The sequence below is a fragment of the Protopterus annectens genome, chromosome 3.part1 (genome assembly GCF_019279795.1).
Source record: "Protopterus annectens isolate FY-2018-M chromosome 3.part1, PAN1.0, whole genome shotgun sequence".
Lineage (NCBI taxonomy): Eukaryota > Metazoa > Chordata > Ceratodontiformes > Protopteridae > Protopterus > Protopterus annectens.
In genome coordinates this window covers 1,690,585,151-1,690,600,447 of record NC_056732.1, presented here as the reverse complement: position 1 = coordinate 1,690,600,447, position 15,297 = coordinate 1,690,585,151, and positions in this window count along the sequence as shown.

Sequence of the window (15,297 nt, the reverse complement as noted above, 5' to 3'; positions counted from 1 at the left end):
TGATAAACTCACCAAACTAGGCATCAACCCATATATCATTAGGTGGGTTGCAAATTGGCTCACAGATAGAACCCACAGTGTGAACGTAGCAGACTCCAAGTCAGACTGCCAACCAGTCACAAGTGAAGTCCCACAGGGATCGGTCCTGGGTTCTCTCTTGTTTGGCTTCTACTTCTCAGAAGTCCAGGCCAACATGGAGGGACTCTGGCTGACCAAGTTCACCGACGACTACAAGCTGGGAGCCATTACTAACTCTCCAAGTGTTGCAGACATCCTACAGAAAGGTCTCACTTAGACCAATCACTGCTGTTGAAATCATGGCATTAAGTTTAATGCCAAAAATGCATCATCGTCCCCTTTGGGAAAAACTCAGTTCCCACTAATTACCACATCGATGGGACCCCACTGAACACTGAAGGCATTATAAGAGATCTGGGGACACAGGTTGACAGCAACCCCTCCTTCAACCACCGCATTACCACTGTGGTCAGAAAGTCTTTCTCTGTGGCACATCCCATTACCAAGGGTTTTGCATCCAGGAAGAAAGCGATCATCATTTCTCTCTACTCTTCCCTCAGTAGAGCAGTCATAGAGTATAATGCCCCATTTGGCATGTACCTCACTAAATACCTGCAACAGCAGAAGAGGCCACAAAAGTACCTCACAAAGAGGATCCTATGCCTTAAACACATCTCCTACATGGACAGACTCCAGCTATTCTCTGTCTACTAAGAGGCGATCTCTGCTTGACTTACAAAGCCATGTTTGACCCAGCTCTGTTAGAAATGCTACATCTAAAGAAATCCCAATCCTTCCACACCACATGCTCCAGAGACCTCAACCTCATTACCACAATCAGCAGAACATGCTGGAGAGACAGGTTCATAACCCAGAGACTGCCCATGGTCTGGAATAGACTTTCCATACATGTCAAGCAGAGCACCTCACTGGCCCTCTTCAAGAGAAATCTTGATGAGTGGATGGGAAATAGAAAGTTCACCCTGACAATCACTCCAGTGGCTCTACTTGATAGAGGCACTGGGAACTAACGTAAGGCAGCACAATTCCAGGGCACTTCTATGGGCTAGGCTTGTAAAGGCTTCAGGGCCATTAGCCTAGTACACACCTATGAACCCATATACTAAGTTCAGTTCAGTGAAATGAGATTTCAGTGATTTGTGTTTTCAACGAAGTGGTCAGAGTGAAATGAAAGTCAGTGAAATGAGATTCAACAAAACATAGTAGACCCAACTATAGATATATATATATATATATATATATATATATATATATATATATTTTTGAAAACACATAGAGATAGATATACTGTGTATGTGAGAGACTGATAGTGACAAACGGATATGTATACATACATGTATGTATGTATAGACATATCTGTTCATGGCAGGTCATTTTAATGAAGGGTATGGCCATGCCCATTGGGATTGTCAGTACTCATAAACTGACTCCAGCCCACACCTACCTGTACTCCAGTCTGGGATTTTGTGTGTTACAGACAATGACATCTGTCCCTGTTTCTGCAGTAATGCACTTCACTCAAAATGTCCATGGCATTCTCCAGCTTTCTGATGTAATTAATATGTGACAGAGATTAATAATATTACACCACACACAGACTGAGAGTCTGTGAAAACACAAACATAATAATACCTCAGATGTGGGTATTTTCAGATATGAACCATCAACACAATCACCCAAACTAACTTCCCTACTCCACTGAGCCACACAAGCTGCCAGATAAAGAGGAGTCATTCATCACACAGTCAACAGCATACATATGTACATTGGTATTCCTGTGTTAAGTGAGACATACAATGTGTGATCAATTTCTGTGTTACTGCCTTGAGATTGCCTGGACTCCTGATATACCATTGATGACTTAGTGTTAAAGCAGCTATATGGGACAATTGCTGTGTTGGATGTGGGGGAACAACACCACATGTTCTGCTGAGATACACAGTAGTCCAGATATCACGTGACCCCACTGTTTAACATCTCTCTTGACTGATGTAGTGAATATTCCAACCATGAGGCCTAGTGAATATGAAGGAACACATACTAGTGGACTAGTGGTGTCTGTAGTCCCATGTGGATGTTACTTCTGTCCACATAGCCCACTACATTTCCTTGCATAAATGCAACATATCCATACATACAATACCATATTACAGTAATCCTTAAAGTAGTGTGTAGGTTAGAGATTACCTAGAAAATGCAGCAGTTGACAGAACTGTAATTCAGGGATGACTCTGTCTGATGCAAGCAGTACACAGCCAATACATGGATAGGTACAGGGTGTATGGGTTGCATGACATCAGTTTTAATATATGTATGTGAGTAGGATTCAGTCCCTAGGACCCTAGGTTGTCAGTGAATGTGCTATGTGTTCTCTCTTAGCCAAGGCCAGGGTATACTTGCCATGCCTACATCTGCCTACAGGGACATCATCAGGGTGTTCCTCCTCCAAGTCCTGTGACTGTGGCTGTGGTGACCTAGACACTGGTGGGGGGTTGTGTATCACTTCTCTTTTCTGATCTTGCTACAGCTGTTTCCGCAGGATCATAATGTGTAGCATAGCACATACTGTGAACATATGCGCACATGTGGCTGCAAAGTATTGCAAGGCTCCACCAGATATATCGAGGCACTGGAACTGTGATTTCAGAAGCCCAAGCACATGTTCTATGATGTTTCTAGTTTGTGGGTGTGCCTCATTATTGCATTCTTCCATGGGTGTGTGTGCATTTCTGATGAGTGTCATCATCCATGGTTCCAGTATGTAGCCAGCATCCCCCATTAATGACTATGTGGGATTTCCCCCCCAGCAAACATCTGGCGCACCTGTGATGTGTGTCAGATATGGGACTCGGGATAACTGCCAGGGCTGCCAGCACACACACACATCCATGATAATCCCCTGGGCATTGCACACAACTTGGCAGTTGATGCACTGGCACCCCTTGCAGTTGACATTGATTCTACCCTCCTCACCAGGTGGTGCCTTCATGTGTACATGAGTGTAGTCTATGGCACCCAGTACAGGTAGTGTGCTACATGGTAGAAGTTCAGAAAACAAATCCTAGGCACTCATGGTTGCAGGAAATAACTATGAAAATCCAGTATAGGTACAATAAAAAGTCCAAATACAGTAAACATACGTTTAAATAATAAAGTGCAATCAATCACAACCAGTTAATTGTCTCTCATTAAAAAAAGGAACATTACAGAAGCTAATGAACAAAAATGGATCATGTTTTTTAAAGCAAACAAACCACCTGGCTTAAATAGCAAAGTGTCTCTAAAACCTTTCGTAAAAGGACGTGCACTTAAACAATGATGTTGTTGAATTGCTTTTAGAATGCTTTTAAATGCTTTATTGTTATATATGAGCATATTGCTTTAAAAATTTTTTAATGAGAGACAAGTAACTGGTTGTGATTGATTGCACTTTATTATTTAAACATGTTAGTATACTGTATTCTTTGTAGTCTGACGAAGCGGTCAGTTGAACCACGAAAGCGCTTCCTATTACATTTTTATAACTGTGCTATTTGGACTTTTTATTGTACCTATACTGGATTTTCATAGTTATTGTCTGCAACCATGAGTGCCTGGGATTTGTTTCTGAAATTCTGCCTTCTTATTTCCCAGTTGCTTTTTTTCCTGCTGTTTGGAGCTCTACTGCATTTATATCTCTACATGGTAGAAGTGTTGCATATTTCTGGCCCTTGCTTCAGCGTGAGGGGAAAATAAATGTGCTCACTGGCATGTGGTAGCATGGCATCCAAGAACTGGTAGAGTACCCTGAATGCTGATGCCTGTGAGACCCCCATCATCTCCCCAGCTGGTCTTTGGAAAGTACCTGTAGCTAGTATCCTAAGGGCTATACATACCTTTGTTTCCACTGGGATGGGTTCTACTCTGTTGGCTCTTGGTCTGAGTAGAGGGCAGCAGAGTTCATTGAGTTCTTATAGTATGTCTCTATCCACCCTGTAACACTCTACAATCGCCAGCTCGTGTAGCTCCTGGAAGGTTACCCTGGGCCTGAACACTCTTCTCCTTCTCAGTCTAGGCCTATTGTCAGCAGCACTAGCGGCATCAACTTCAGCATCTAGCACATACAGATGTAGCAGACCTGCAGCAGCCCCTAGCATTCTCTCAGTTAAAATTCCCAAGTCTGTACTCCAATGGTCCAGAGTATTGGGGAAAAATCAGAATGTAGGGTGTATGCATACTTTATAGAGCTCTGCTGTAGGTGCAAAATGTGTGATAGGCTAACTATGATGCATTCCATCTGCCTACAATATAATTAACATAATTTAATGGCCCTATTTTAGCTTAAACAAGGGTCAAAACTAATTTAATACATTTGGTTTTCAGACCCACTCAGCACAGCGGTGCTTGTGTACAAACACGAGCATCGAAGCTAAACAGAACTTTGAAGTTAGTGAACACCCCCTCCAAAAGGATGTGCTCAGTCAGGTGGCATGCCATGCAAGCACATGCATCTAAGCTGAAATGAGCTTAGAGGTCGGTGGACACCCCCCCCCCCCTGATGTCAGCTGCATCCTATGTAAACAGCAACATGGGCCTAACCATACACAAAGGGGATATGTGGACATGATTACTCCTTTCTACTATTCAGTAACACCACCTCATTTGCACATGTGTCCATGTTCACAATCTGGAAACTACAGTCTTCATAGCGCTACCACTTTAGTAACAGCACCAATGCATCATTGTAGGGACTCCACACAAGGTCCTGTAATACATTTCTGTCATATAATATTGTTTTTTTTTTTTTTAATTTTTGTATAAATCATGTTTGTGCACTGTGGTACGCAGCACAAACATGTCGAGATTATAAAAAAAAATAATTTAACTTATTTCCTTTAATTTTTCTGATATACAGGATAATAGTTTTGCTCATATGTGTATGTGGTATTACATATTCAGGGGATTTCTGTCCATATTTCTACATTTTAAAACCCTTTTTTTTATCTACAATCCTATACATGGGATTTTTCCAAGTACGCTATAGACACTGACATAGGGTCTGCCTTATCTGTTTGCTGGACTGCTATGCCTGCCTCATTTCCATGATATTCATCTGCTTATGAGACAATTTGCATGCCACAGATGTTTCTGTGTTGGTGCATGTGTGAGTACCACTCAGCAGCCCTTGCTGAATCTAAAAATGTTCATGTCTGTGTAAGCAGTGCTATGTGTTGCCTACATGAAAAAAAATGTGTAGGCTTTATTAAATTCCCCCCACTGTGTGGAATTTTAATAGCACACTGTCAAAAGCACTGTTTTGTAAAACAGAGGTATTCCATAATACCTATATCCTATACATACTAGCAGAAGTACTGTCTTGCATAATATATATCAAACCATACCATTAAGTGAAATAAAAAAAAGTCAATGTATGTTCCAAAGCCCATATCAGACAGTGGAGCTCTGATCATCATCATCTTCTTTCGGCTGTTCCCGTTAGGGGTCGCCACAGCGGATCACCTGTTTCCATTTCTTCCTGTCCTCTGCATCTTGCTCTGTCACACCAACCACCTGCATGTCCTTTCTCACCACATCTATAAACCTTATCTTAGGCCTTCCTCTTTTCCTGTTACCTGGTAGCTTCATCCTTAGCATCTTTTTCCCAATATACTCAGCATCCCTCCTCAGCACATGTCCAAACCAACGTAATCTTGCCTCTCTGGCTTTGTCTCCAAACCTTCCAACCTGGGCTCACCCTCTAATATAATAATTCTGTCCACCCTTGTCACACCCAGTGCAAATCTTAACATCTTTAACTCTGCCACATCCATCTCAAACTCCTGCCTTTTTGTCAATGCCACTGTCTCCAAACCATATAACATAGCTGGTCTCACTACCCTCTTGTAGACCTTCCATTTCACTCTTACAGGTACTAGTCTGTCACAAATCACTCCTGACACTCTTCTCCACCCACTCCATCCTGCCTGTACTCTCTTCTTCACCTCTCTTCCACACTCACCGTTACTCTGAACTATTGACCCCAAGTATTTAAACTCATCTACCTTCGCCACCTCCACTCCTTGCATCCTCACCATTCCTCTATCCTTCCTCTCATTCACACACATATATTCTTATTCCTGCTGACCTTCATTCCTCTTCTCTCTAGAGCATATCTCCATCTCTCCAGGGTCTCCTCCACCTGTTCCCTACTCTCACTACAGATCACAATGTCATCTGCAAACATCATAGTACACGGGGACACCTGTCTGATGTCATCTGTAAACCTGTCCATCACCATTGCAAATAAGAAAGGGCTCAGAGCTGATCCTTGATGTAAACCCACCTCCACCTTAAACGCATCCGTCACTCCCACTGCAGACCTCGCCGCTGTCACACTACCCTCGTACATATCCTGTACCACTCTTACATACTTCTCTGACACTCCTGACTTCCTCATACAATACCACAACTCCTCTCTAGGCACCCTGTCATATGCTTTCTGTAAGTCTACAAAAACACAATGCAACTCCTTCTGACATTCTCTGTACTTCTCCATCAACACTCTCAGAGCAAACATCACATCTGTAGTGATCTTTCCCGGCATGAAACCATAATGCTGATCACTAATAATCACGTCCCTTCTTAACCTAGCTTCCACTACTCTTTCCCATAACTTCATGCTGTGACTGATCAATTTAATCCCTCTGTAGTTACTACAGCTCTGCACATCACCCTTATTCTTAAAAATCGGTACCAAAACACTTTTTCTCCATTCCTCAGGCATCCTCTCACTTTCCAAGATTTCATTAAACAATCTGGTTAAAAACTCCACTGCCATTTCACCTAAACACCTCCATGCTTCCACAGGTATGTCATCTGGGCCAACAGCCTTTCCATTCTTCATCCTCTTCATAGCTATCCTTACTTCCTCCTTGCTAATCCATTGTACTTCATGATTCACTATCCCTACATCATCCAACCTTCTCTTCCTCTCATTCTCTTTATTCATCAACCCCTCAAAGTACTCTTTCCATCTCCTCAACACACTCTCCTCGCTTGTGAGTATGTTTCCCTCATTATCCTTTATCACCTTTACCTGCTGCACATCTTTTCTATCTTGGTTCCTCTGTCTAGCCAGGTGGTACAAGTCCTTTTCTCCCTCCTTAGTGTCCAACCTTTCATACAACTTTTCATATGCCTTATCCTTAGCCTTCGCCACCTCTCTCTTTGCCATGCACCTCATCTCTTTATACTCCTGTCTACTTTCTTCATCTCTCTGACAATCCCACTTCTTCTTTGCCAACCTCTTTGTCTGTATACTCTCCTGTACTTCCTCATTCCACCACCATGTCTCCTTGTCGTCCTTCCTCTGTCCAGATGTGATACCAAGCACCTTTCTAGCTGTCTCCCTTACTAGCTCTGCTGTAGTTACCCAGCTATTTGGTAACTCTTCACTGCCACCCAGTGCCTGTCTTATCTCATCCCTGAACTCCACCACACAATTACCCTTTTATTATTGAAACAATGGGCAGGATTCACGAAGGCTTGCATGGAGTTTAAGAGTAGTGTAAGACTCCATGCAGCCCTCGCGATCCAGAAACAGCCCGAAATTCCGTGTAAGAGACCAGCTAAAATGTCTCTTACACGGAGTGGGCGTGGATATGCTAATCACCTCACTTGCAGCCGAAAGGCATGCAAATGAGGTAGATTAGCGATCCAGGAAGCCCAAAGCAGCCCGTGTAAGAGCCGTTTTAGCTGCAGAAATGTACTCAGTTGACAACTGAGTAAGTTTCTGCAAATAACACAATGGAGCCATGTCAGCTCCAAATAAAGGGTGCATATGTGTCAGGCAGCATGCCAATGGCCAAATATGTGGCCATTGGCAAGGTATCCCGATGCAAATTTGAGAAATAAATAATTTTTCGTGATCGCCGATGTTTAAATGCAGCGCAGCCCTCACGCAAATGGGCTGCTATAAACATAAAAATGAAGGTTATAAACCCACAAATGTGGGTTTTGCAATACATGGATTTACAATGCAGGGACCAGCAGACCAAAAACAACATGGCCACCGTTTAGTGGTTGCTAAGGGGGGAAGCTGAGTCTAAGACATGTAACTAAGCATTAGTAGGCAATCTGATGTAAATGAGTGTTAGGATTCTGAATTCCACTGTCACATAGCAAATGAGCACATTCTGAGTAGTGTAAGAGATACATAAGGGGGAGGAATAGAGTAGGAGATAGGTGACATCACAGGGGGGAATGGCAGAAAGAAATGCAGTTCATTGGAGGTCAGTGTTACATGACAGATGTCAGACACATATCATGGAAAGAGGAGTGCCACAAGATAAGCATGGGAAAGTCAAGAAATGAAAGGTGTACACTGTTGCTTACACCAAAGTTTCTTGCTGGGCGTGCATGCACACGTGTGCGCACCAGGAGGCGCGAGTAAGGCAGTGTGCGTGCGTGTAAGGCAGACTGAGCATGTGGGAGCCTGTTAGCAGATTTGTAAGACTGTTTGCGCTGGTGTGCGTGTGTTTAAACCCGAATAAGCAGATTCTGAACCATGTAAGCATGTGTGCGCGCGTGTAAGCCACTGTGAGCGGATTTCTGCTGGTATGCGCATTGCTCCCCCCTGAGGAAACAGAAAGGAAACAGGAAGCAACAGAATTAGTAGGAAGCTAGCAGGGAATACTGCTGGAGCTAGCAGGTGAAAACAATTAGAAGCAGGCAATTACACAGGCAGAATAGTAGCCCAGCCAAGCACTTAAAACTCTGCAAACAGCAGTGCAGGATGTTTCTCTCAAGAGACACTGCAAGACAGGAGTAAGCTATTAGAAGTGAAAACTGAAAAAGCTGAACTCAGAGCAGAAATGCTAGGGGCTGCCATAGCTGTCATAAGGAGACAGAGGCTACTTGCTGAGGGCGGTGACAATGCAAATGGTGCCAGACAACCCACAGTGAGGAGACGGAGAAGGGTGTACAGGCCCAGGGTCAACTACCATTGGTTACATGAGCTGGAGATAGTGGAGCGCTATAGAGTGGACAGAGACCTCCTGCAGCAAATTGTTGAGCTGTGCAGGCCACGCCTCACACACAGAACCAACAGAGGGGAACCCATCCCAGTGGAAACCAAGGTATGTGTTGGCCTAAGAATACTAGCAACAGGTACCTTCCAGAGACCAACTGGTGATATGATGGGGATATCACAGGCATCAGCCTCCAGGGTACTGCACCAGTTCCTGGATGCCATGTCAGCACATGTCGGTGATCATGTATATTTCCCCAATGCCCGTGAGGTATTGGCCAGCAATATGGTCTCTTCCAGCAAATAGCGGAATACCCTGAGGTAGTGGGTGCAATAGACTGCACGCACATATGCATCAAAGCACCAGCCGGTGAGCAGGGTAGGGCCTACATTAACCACAAGGGCTTCCCCTCCATCAACTGCCAGGTCGTGTGTGATGCCCAGGGCATAATAATGAATGTGTGTGCTGGCTGCCCTGGGAGCTACCATGATTCCCATATCTGGCATTTGACGCAGCTGTACCAGACATTTGCCAATGGGGACATCCCACATGGACACCTAGTGGGGGATGCAGGTTATGCACTGGAGCCGTGGCTGATGACACCCATCAGAAATGCACACACACCTGAACAGGAACGCCATAATGAGGCACACGCACAAACACGTAATGTAATAGAGCATGTGTTTGGGCTGCTCAAGTCACGGTTCCGGTGTCTGGACACATCTGGCGGAGCCTTGCAGTACTCACTAACTACATGTACCCAAATTGTCATGGTATGTGCTATGCTACATAATATAATCTTGTGAAAACAGCTGCAGCAGGACCAGCATAGGGCCGGGCCAAACAGCCCCCACCATTGCCAAGGCCATCACAGGCAGAGCATGACTCAGAGGAAGAAAAACCTGAGCCTGCCCCAGTAGGCAGAAGGAGGCGTGCCCAGTATGCCCTGGCCTTGGCAAAGAGGCAACGCATAGCACATACACTGGCTCAGTAGGAACCCTGGGAATGATACCCCTCTCTGACTCACTCATATAATAACAGGGATGCCTAAAATGACATAACCTGCTCTCAAACATGTACAGGGAGTGTAGTATGTGCATCCGACAGAGGCAGCCCTGCAGCACCACCTGAGGCATGAATGCCATGTGTTAAGCAATGTAACACCATGTAGTATATGCACACTTGATGACCCTGACTAACATCCTACCCTCACCAAGCATGATGCCACAATATGACGATGAGATGATCAATTGCAATAATTGGCTGAAGTATTGCAGTTAGTCAAAGGGGATCCAATGTGTGCCAGCCTGGGATGACATGCTGAGCATGACATGATGCTCCACCTGCTAGGGGTGGCGTGCACCTATCAGTCCAGGCCTTATGGATACTGGCAAAGGCTGTTGTTACCCACAGCGTGCCCTGAATAGGTAAGGCTCAAAACACAAACCCACCTCCATAGGTATCACAAGGGATAAGAACCTAGATGCAATGCTACCCAATGCCAGAAGTCTAAACAGCAAGATGCATGCAGTCTAAACTCCCCCAGTATGGAGAATGTTGATATCTGTCCTGTAACAGAAAAGTAGGTCAAGGCTCACAACAGCACCCTAGCACTACCAGGTTACACCTCATACTGTGCTGTACAGCCTCAAAACATGGAACAAGCTACAAAAGGAGGGTGACTAGCAATAATTGTCAAGGATAACCACACCCCCATGTTGGTACCACAACAAGAAGCAGCATGGACTAGCCATGGTCAAGTAACAGTGGCTAAAACTGCCTCCCAGTTTATAGCCTGCTACAGACTACCATCCTAACACCAGGAATTGCACTTGGCCTATGGTGGAATACATGAATATATCAAGCCCTCCAAACCACATTATATTGGGTGACTGAAAATACCCAAACATAGACTGGGAGCATTATACTAGCTCCAACACTGTAGGACAAAAGTTCCTAGAATCCATAAACCAAAATGCCCAGGAACAACGTACCACTCCCACAAGAGGGGTAAGCATACTGGATGTGATAATCAGCAACATGGGTACTGGATGGCAAGATGAAAAGTGTATCCCTCACTGATAAGACCAGACCATAGAGTAATCAGACCGGATATACACATCCTGACCACAGTCCCTGGCCAGAAAACCACAGTGAAAAACATGTGTAAAGCAAAAGTTGCACTCCTCCAAACTGATGTGGAATCCATTAAAGGCCCTGTGCAGGTGCAAAATATGGGCCACACCTCAGAACCTGTTATACAGGCATTCCATGAACACTGCCAGGAATGCTTGGATTATGCAATCCCAAATAAAACCAAGACACAATGCCATACACACAGGCATCTGGCATGGTGGACTCCAGCCATTACCAAACAATGCAAGAGAATGAGGAAGCTACTACATGATAGAGCAAACATAAAAAGGGAAGTAATCACTGCTCAGTAGTATGGCAATAAAAAGTACAGTTGTGTACACCTACCATAAATGTAGATGTTCGAGTGTCTTCACTGTTGCAGTCATGACTGTAGGGTTCTCCCCTGCTGGCAGGCAGCCCTCGGTTGGCCAGAATCCCAAAGTCTGGGTCCGGTGTCGACTGTTCAACCATGCTCCCTGACGTCAGAGCACCAGGAGTATAAAGCTGACAGCCGACGCCATCTTCTCCAGTTTTTCTTGCCCCAGATGTCAGGAGTCCCAAAATGAAAAAGGTCCCATAACCTTTGCAAATGCACTTCAGAAGAATGGTGAAAAAAAGGAAATACACAAAAGTAAAAATAAGAGGGGACAGGAGGAGAAACAGACTGCAACAGTGAAGACACTCGAACATCTACATTTATGGTAGGTGTACACAACTGTACTATGTTCATCGTGTTTCACTGTTGCAGTCATGACTGTAGGGTAGAATCCCAAAGCTGAAAGAAAGGGAGGTGGTCATAAAGAAGAAGGGGCAGCTAAAAGGCCCTGCAAGACTGCAGAGGCAAAGCCTGCCCTAGACTTAGAGTAGAGAGGTAGATTGTAGTGCTTAGAAAAGGTATGCACTGAACTCCAAGTTGCAGCTTCCAAAATGTCTTTGGTAGGAACTTCCCTGAGGAAGGCCAAAGAAGTGGCAGCAGCTCTGGTGGAATGAGTCCGTATACTCCCTGGGATTTGCTTTCCATGGTGTGAATAACAAAATCTGATTCCATGAGCAATCAATTTAGAAATGGTCTGTTTGGAAATGGCTTTTCCTTGGGAACTTGAAGCATAAGAAACAAACAATTGTTCTGATTTTCTGATGTCCTTGGTTCTGTTCAGGTAAAAACGTAGCTGTCTGTGTACATCCAAGGAATGCAAGATCCTTTCCCCTTTATTTTGAGGAGTGGGGAAAAAGGTTGGCAAGTGGATAGTTTGATTTAAAGCCACTTTGGAAACCACCTTAGGCATGAAGGTAGGATTAGTCCTCAAAGATACCCTGTATTGATGAAAAATAATATAAGGTTCCACAGCCATAAGAGCTTGTAACTCTGAAACTCTCCTGGCAGAGGTTAGTGCTAACAGGATAGCTGTCTTCCAAGATAAAAAACTTGATGTCAGAAGAGGCAGCAGGCTGAAAAGGAGGCAAGGGTAGTTTTTCCAAAACATAGTTGAGATCCCAAGCAGGAATGGGAGGAGATCTAGGAGGTCTTAAGTTCTTAGCTCCTTTGAGAAACTGTCTCATGAGCTGGTGGGAAAAGATGGGAGGGTCTGTATTATAATGAGCAGAAATAGCAGAGGCATGTATCTTAATGGAAGAGAAAGAGAGACCCTTATGTAAGAGATCTGTCAGGTAAAGTAAAATTAAAGTAATGTTAGGAAGAAGAGGATCAGAATCCTGAGCCTGCATCCAGGAACAAAATCTTTTCCATTTTCCTGCATAAGATTTTCTAGTGCTAGGACGTCTGGCTTCTAAAATGACATCCATAACCTGCTTGGGTAGGAAAGAAGAAATCAAAGGCCCTGGATTAACCAGGCCGCCAGGCTGAGAGTTCTGACATGAGAGTGTAGAACCTGACCCTGATGTTGGGACAGAAGGTTCGGAGACTGAGGTAAAACCCAAGGGGGCTCCAGGCATAGGTTTTTTAGAGTTGGATACCAAAACTGCCGAGGCCAATTTGGAGCCAGCAAGATAATCATCTTGGGCTTGTCCTGTTTTATCTTCAATAAAACCCGTGGAAGAAGAGGAAGAGGCGGAAAGGCATATCCCGAGAGGTTCCTCCAACTGAATGACAGGGCATCCACTTTCCAAGCTTCTCTGTGGAAAGTCCTGGTGCAAAAATTCTGTAGTTGATGATTGAGATGGGATGCAAAGAGGTCTATGTAAGAACATCCCCAGACTGCTGTTATCATCCTGAATATTTTGGTGTCCAGCATCCACTCGTGTGGATCCGAAAGGTTTCTGCTCAGACTGTCTGCCAGGAAGTTTTGTTTCCCTGGTAGAAACTGAGCTTGAAGATCCAGATTGCAAGCTAGAGCTGTGTTCCATAGATCCATGGCTAGTCTGCAAAGGGGGTAGGAATGAGATCCCCATTGCTTGTTTATGTACCACATAACTGTGGTGTTCTCCATCCGTATTAGTAGTTGTCCTGGTTGTAAGAGATTCCTGAAGGCCAATAGATCTTTCTGAACGGCTAACATTTCCTTTAAGTTGATATGCAGGTGCTTCTGATCCTTTGTCCAAAGGCCCTGCAGACAATTGCCCTGAAAATGGGATCCCCAAGCATAATCCGAGGCATCCGTGGTTAGAATCTGAGTGGCAGGAGGCAGACGGAAAGGTTTCCCTTTGTTTAGAGCACATGCCCTGGACAACCAAAGAAATTCCTTTTGAAGGCAAGGAAGGACAGAGATCAGTATGTCTAAACTGTGGCAATGCTGAGACCATACACTTTTTAGGTACCACTGTATTTTCCTCATGTGTAGTCTTGCATATGGTACAAGAAGGATGCAGGAGGCCATGTAACCCAAAGCCTGCGGAATTTCCTTGCAGATAGTTGAGTTAAAGTTGCCAAGGTTCTGAAAGTTGAAGCCAGCTGTAATTGTTTTTTGGATGTCAGAAATGCCATCTGGGTTGTGGTGTTTAGAAGTGCACCCAGAAAAGTTATCTGTTGTGATGGTGTCAAATTTGACTTTTTTATGTTTACAGAGAATCCCAGGAACTTGAGGAGGTTCTGTACAAATTCTAGATGCTGGAGTAAGACATCCTTGCTGTCTGCCTGAATTAGACAATCGTCCAGATAAGGGTAAATTTGAATTCCCTTGAGTCTGCAGTAAGCTACTACTGGAGCCAGGCATTTGGTGAAGACCCTGGGCAGTAGACAATCCAAAGGGCAGTGCAGAGAATTGAAAGTGCCTCGATCCGACCTTGAACCTGAGGTATTTTCTGTGATCCTGCCTGATGGGAATGTGTAAATATGCCTCCTTTAAATCCAAAGTTACCATCCATGCATCTTTGGACAGCATTGGAAGTAGCTGCTGTAGAGTAAGCATCTTGAATTTTGGAATCTCTAGAAAGGTGTTCAAGACCGACAGATCCAGAATGGGTCTCCATGAGTTTTGCTTCCTTGGGACTAGAAATAGCCTTGAGTAAAAACCTTTTCCCATCTCTGAAAGTAGAACCAGTTCTATGGCATTCATAGCCAAAAGAGCTTCCACCTGGTTTAAGGCCTCCGTCCATTGATGTTTTGGAAGGTCTGGCCATCTGCTTCGCCTTGGCAAGGTATGAAAATGGAATTTGTAACCTCTTAAAACCACATCCAAAACCCACTTGTCTTGGGTTATTTGAGTCCAATTTTGATAAAAAAAGAGATAGTTTTCCTCCGAGAGGGGCTTCCAGGCAAGAAGTTCCTGTAGCCCAACAGAGGGAGTCATTGAGTTGTTTCCTTTGAGTTTGTGACCTGTCCTCTCCTCCCCTAGGGGTGGAAGCAGTCCACTGTCTTGGTCTATAAGAAGCTTGTGTTTGAGGCCTTCCTCTGGAGCATCTATATCTACCCCTCTAAGGCCTGTCTGAAGTGGGAAAGGACCAATTTTTTGAAGGCCAATTCCTGCTTAATCTAGGTGGCTGTACTTGTAAGAAATCTTTAACTGTTTGCATGGATTTTGCCTTATCCTCCATCTTTTTAATCACCTCTTCAGCTTTTGATCCAAACAAAACATTATGCTGAACAGGAGCATCCAATAATTTAGCCTTTACTTGTTCAGGCAAATTTTGTTCCTTTAGCCATGCATGCCTTCTAATA